Source organism: Haplochromis burtoni, unplaced genomic scaffold (assembly GCF_018398535.1).
Source record: "Haplochromis burtoni strain Fernald_Lab_line unplaced genomic scaffold, NCSU_Asbu1 Contig_43, whole genome shotgun sequence".
NCBI lineage: Eukaryota > Metazoa > Chordata > Actinopteri > Cichliformes > Cichlidae > Haplochromis > Haplochromis burtoni.
Genome location: NW_024582404.1, coordinates 2,219,444 through 2,225,146, shown reverse-complemented (window position 1 = coordinate 2,225,146; position 5,703 = coordinate 2,219,444). Strand labels below are relative to the sequence as shown.

Here is a 5,703-nt window from a genome sequence, read left to right as displayed (position 1 = left end):
CAAGTCTTTCCTGGTGCCCAGTTATCACCACGTTCCTGAACCGCTTAATTTGTCAGCTTTGATGTTGTATCAGTCTGACTTTCCTTTATACGCTTTTTGCAGCATAAAATCATTTGCAACTTTTCTTGTTCATTCACTTTTTTCCTTTTGCTTATTTTACATCCTTAAACAAACCTATCAGCCCGTCTACGATCAACCAGCAGCCGCACTGTGTTCAAACATTTTTCAGCACTTCTGTGTTGTCACCACTATTCATAAAGGCTAAAAGCAGATAAACCGGGGAGAGTTCTCCATACTCTTTCTGCTACAAATTATATTTTCTGACACGTATACAGAAAATACAAAGTAATTCTGGCATATTTAAAAACATTAACATTATAAATGAGTTATTTAATTAGTTAATTAAGGATTGGTCATGCTCTCTTTCATCATTAATATGATCAGTCACCATGGTAATAGCCCTTTAAAGAACTGAAAAACTATCAGACTCAAGATTAGATAAGAGTCCTGGTTACGACTTTAATATATAGTTTCTTAAAATGCGCTTGGTTGTTAAAGACACTAGTAGCTGCTAAGTCTCTGAGGATGTTAATCAAATGACGTCTTGTCCTGCACTTATGTCTTGCGCATGTGTGTTACGGTCCTTCCTCTTTCAAATTCCCTGCATCCACCCACAGTTGGTTTGACTAAACTGTGGTGTCAGGTGACATGACTCTGGGGGAAAAGAGTGCTAAGACAGAAAAGTGTAGAGCAGCTGAGGGTGAGATGCGCTGCAGGGTTATAAAAGTGCACCCCAGGAACGACCCTTAGATCCTGATTATTACAGACAGGAGGGTTGATAAAGCTGGAACATCTGCCTCTGCACACCTGACAGGCCTCAGGGCAACAGGTTCATCAGCATCACAAATTTTCTTTCTATCGGCTCAGGAATTTGAAACATGCACACTAGCTCCAACCACAGCCTGTAATATACATCTTGAATGTAGCTCAGTGCCCTTTCAGTTTTCACTAAATAAGGAAGTTGGTGATCGATTTCCCTTTTTTTCTTTATTGGAATAAAACTATATGATAAAAAAACCAAAAAAACCAACAGTCTGGAAAAAAAGTCTGGAAACTTGTCGGCTGTTCTGCCGGTTCACAGTTTTTCATTGAATTTGTCATCAGCACATTTTCTTTTGTTTCTTTTGTCACTAAAGTCCACCTGACAGATCACAACGAACAATGTGCCAATTTTCAGCACTTTGACGTCTCTCCACAGACATCCATCACTCGCGAGGCTTTCTTTAGTTGAATCTAATAAAAATGTTAAAGGTAACCGTTTCACAGACATGAAATAAGATTTTAGCATCAACAAGGCGATTCCAAAAATAGCTGTTAGCTGAAAATGTGGCACATCTCTGCATGCTGTGCAGCGTTCCCTTAAAACTCTGAGGAAGTGGAGGGCAAACAAAGAAACGGCAGGCATAAAAACTATCTACAGCAGATGAACAGCATGTGAAAGTCACGTGCTTAACAAATACGAAAAGAAAATCCAGCAAAGACCTGATACGGAGCCTGAGAGATGCATCAGAGCCTTCAGTTCATCCTTCAGCTGAGTGGCTGTCAGGAAGACAGGATCAGGGAGAAAAGACTGAGGTATACCAAATTACACAGAACTGGACTGACAGTCAATGGCAGGGAGTGAAATTTCAGTTTTCTCGAAGCAGTTTTTGATAACTTTAACAGAGATCGGAACAAAAGATATTTCCACAGTACTGTCCTTTTTTTCTTTTAACAAGCTTGGAAATCATTGGGGAGTCTGTCCTCTCAGACACGCTGCCATCTGCCAGAAGGGGTTTTCCTGCGAGGCAGAGCTCGTTCTTTTTTAAACACACACCCACACACCAAGAGAGAATTACACTTTCTGCATACTGTATGTATTAACTCATACATATCTCAGGGTTGGAGCCTATATCTATATATATAGCACATAGTAGAAAGTGCTTTATATGTCTATATTTTTAACAAAGTGCAGAAAGATCAAAGCAGTGCTGTCTACGGATTGAACATTTTTCCAACTTGATGTTTTTGTGGATATATTTATAGCAGAAATCTGAAAGCTGAAGTACTGTGATGTTTACTGATTGTTAGGAACTAAGAAACAAGAAAGGGATTTTTGGCTTGACAGAGACATTGACAGACATTGAGCTGGAAAGGAGAGCGATGAGTGAGATGAAAAGATGGAAGGAGTACTTTTAGGACTTCATGAATGAGGAAAATGAGAGAAGAGGACAGATGGAGGAAAGTGGATTAGTAAAAAGGAAGTGAGGGAAGCTTTGAAGAGGATGAAGAACGGTAGCTGGTCCAGCTGAATCTCTGTACTTCCACAGGTGTGAGGATGTCTAGGAGAGTGGTTGTTTAACACAATATTGAAGAATGACAGGATTTCTCAGGAATGGAGAAGAAGTGTTTTAATACTGAGTTTCAGGAATAAGAGAACTGTGGTAACTGCACAAAGCCACACCGCGAAGATCCAGAAAAGAGTCCTGGAAGAAAACAAGTACTGACAAGGTCAGACGGCACTTCACTCTGTCTTTGTGAAAAAAGGACATAACAGGGAGAAGAACTGAGGTAGACATGAGTGGCAGAGAAGTATGTGAGTGTGGTGGACATGGATGAGGACAGGAAGACAGTGGTGAGGTGTACAGTAGGAGTGACAGATGGAGGTTGGATCACATCAGAGATCAGCTCTGAGCTCATTCTTTGTTTGCAGCAGTGATGGACAGGCTGACCGGCAGGAGTGTCTGCAGACGATGACATTGTGACCTGTAGTGAGAGTAGGGAGCAGGTGGTAGAGACGCATTAGAGGTGGAGGTATGAAAAGAAAGCACACCTCCAATACATGAGTTTGAATAAGAGAGAAAGTTTAAACACCTGGGCACAGAAGAGGTGAAGAAGAGAGCAGGCAGACAAAGTTAGAGAGGTGAGGTTTAGATGTTTTGGACATGTGCAGAGGGCAGATAGTGAATATACTGGACAAAATAAGTGAAATAGTGAGCTGCCAGGCATCTTGGAACATAATAAGAAACATCCGGCTCACTCGTGATGGTGATATTTGGATCTCACAGCTGCCCAGCTTCCTGCCCAGGTGATATTACAGCTTATGTGGCAGGAATCCACTGCAGGGTATCTTTTGAAATGGAAATATCAAAAACATCCAAGAGACTAATTAATAATTTCACAAGAGGCACCTCAGTCTCGCAGGAAGCCAATTGCCTCCCCCGGGATTAGACAAGCTCATGTGCAGAACATAACAAGACAGGCGTATTTTTGCTAATACAAACCCTGTTTATAAAATAAGAACGCTGTCAGTCAGAATAAAGCTGGTTACATAATAACAGGCAAAAACAGAATGATGCAGCACCGTGTCAATTTTGAAAACAAAAGTCAGAAATACATTTAAGGTGGTGCCACTTAAAACACACGTTTCAAGTAGGATGAAAAGCACTGTCGTGTTTTGATCTCCGGTCTAGACTTTTGGGACAGCCGTCCTTGCCTGAGGATTTAAGAGTCTCTGTTTGTTTGTTATGCACGTTCTTGGACACTGAGCAGTTACCTCAGGATGTGTGCATTTAGATGAGACAAATCCAGGGACAAGAAGTTGCAAAAAGGCAGACTGTGATGCGGAGCGCAGCGGTTCAATGTCGACCAAAACTGCCAAAAGAAAAGGACAAAAGCTGTAACATGGAAAACACTTTAAGCTGTTCTAGAGTCATCATTTCAACCTTTACAGATCAAATTAAATTTCATCCCAGCTTTGATCACCTTACCACAACAAATTAGCTTAGGACTTTTTTCCTACAGGCGCATTCATCTTATCCTTTCAGATGAAGCTGGCAGAAAATACACTGACTGTTTGCAAAAGGAGTAGAAGAAGAAGTAAAATTAGTATGCTGTCTGTGTTCCTGCCTTTGTTGTTCTCCTGGGCCTTGTTGTGTGTGATGGCAACATTTCTTCCAAAAATACTGATTTTAGTTAATAAACTTTAACAGCTGTGACAATGAGAAAAACACATAATGAACATCTGAGGATGCTGAAGCTTTGCTGAAAACAAACAACTGATTAGACCTGCAAGGAATCGATTTGATTACTTCTTCCAAGGAAGTTACGTTTTTTTGTGTGCATGCGTGCATGTCGTTCACTCTGTAAACACGATAGCTCGAAAAGTTTTCAGCAAATTCTGATGAGACTTTGTGGTGGTGTAGCAGGAGGACGTGTTAACGGGCCATTAAAATTTGGTTTACAACTTCACAATTTGTTAGTTGAAAACAGACAAAAACTATGATTCTTATAAGTGTGGTGTATGTTAGCAACATTTGGAAAGTATTGTATAACTATTAAAATATATCCCATTTGACCTCTGACCTCTCAGTAGATTGATCTGAATCTGATCTGGTCAAAATGATAATAATCCTATGAAGCTATTTAAAACTATATTTCTTACTGTCATTGTCTGCATTGGCATCACAGAGGCATACAGGGAATGATATATGGAGATTCAAAATATCACATGACCTTGGACCTCTGACCTCTTTTTCAAGGTCAAATAAGATCAAATTTTCTTAAAATGTGTTTGACCTTTAAACTTAAAATTCCTTTGGTTGTATCGCTGACAGTTAGGAAATGATACTGCTACAAGAGGATTCTAAATATCACATTATACTTTGTATCCAAATATCATTCCACATTTGACCTCTGACCCCTGATCTGCCTTTTATATTTCACACCTGTCAGTTATGTCAAGTATAATAAAATGGATACTCCAGCTTCCTGCCACAGTTCAAAGACACTCGGTTAGTGGAGTTGAGTTAACTGGCGATTATAAATTTCCCAGAGGTGTAGCTGTCTGTCTCTCTGTGTCAGATTGGAAACCTGTCCAGGGTGCATCCTGCTTCTCGCCCTGTGGTAGCTGTACTATAGTTGTGTCTACTGAAAATCTCAGATGAGTTCAAATCCCAGTGACTTTGGCCTGAAGGTCAGATCACTGATTCGTAGCACTAGTGGCAGACAGTCATTTTTTCCACATTAGCCTCCACTAGAAGCAGCACCATGAACGCTCCTATAAAAGGGCTACAAGCATCACAAAGGTCATAAACTGTTAATTTACTTCCTCTTGCTTCCTTTCGGCGTGAGCTTTGTCTCCTTGTCGTTCAGCGGCTCCAGCAATCTACAGTAAAAATTACCCACGTCGTAGAGTCGCTTTCACGCCGTGGAAAGCTGCTCGCTATTGATAGATGATAAAGACCGAGCCGTCCTTCCTGCTCCTTGGTTCTCTCCCCTCTGTCTCACCCTGAGTAATATTCCAGCTGCAGAGTGAGAAGTGCAGACTCTTAATGAGTTATTATAGTTTGATTAAAACACAGCTGTTAAATCTGCCTCCTGGCCAGACTGTCAATGAACGACCTCAATAACAGCATCGATCTTTGATCTCAATCGAAGAAGTCACCGTGTCTGCAGAGCTGCTGGTTGTGTGAAACCTTTTGTAAGACCAAAGACTGCTGATAAAAGGATTGCACTGAAAGTGAAGTTTTCTGTATCATCCTGTGTATCAGTTTTCAGTGCTACTGCACTAACATTGTTTTTACTAGGGGTGCAACGATACTCGTATCGATATTGAACCGTTCGATACAGAGCTTTCGGTTCGGTACGCATATGTATCGAACA

General features: G+C 40.8%; 1 long non-coding RNA gene across 1 annotated transcript; it reads right to left on the bottom strand.

Annotated features, from left to right (window-relative positions):
* Positions 1-2,092: 2,092 nt before the first annotated feature.
* On the bottom strand, positions 2,093-4,553 carry LOC102292241. The gene is made up of 3 exons (XR_006054311.1): positions 3,810-4,553; positions 3,596-3,693; positions 2,093-3,169 (listed from the first exon to the last, which is right to left on the bottom strand). It is a non-coding gene; the product is annotated as an uncharacterized LOC102292241 (long non-coding RNA).
* Positions 4,554-5,703: the final 1,150 nt, after the last annotated feature.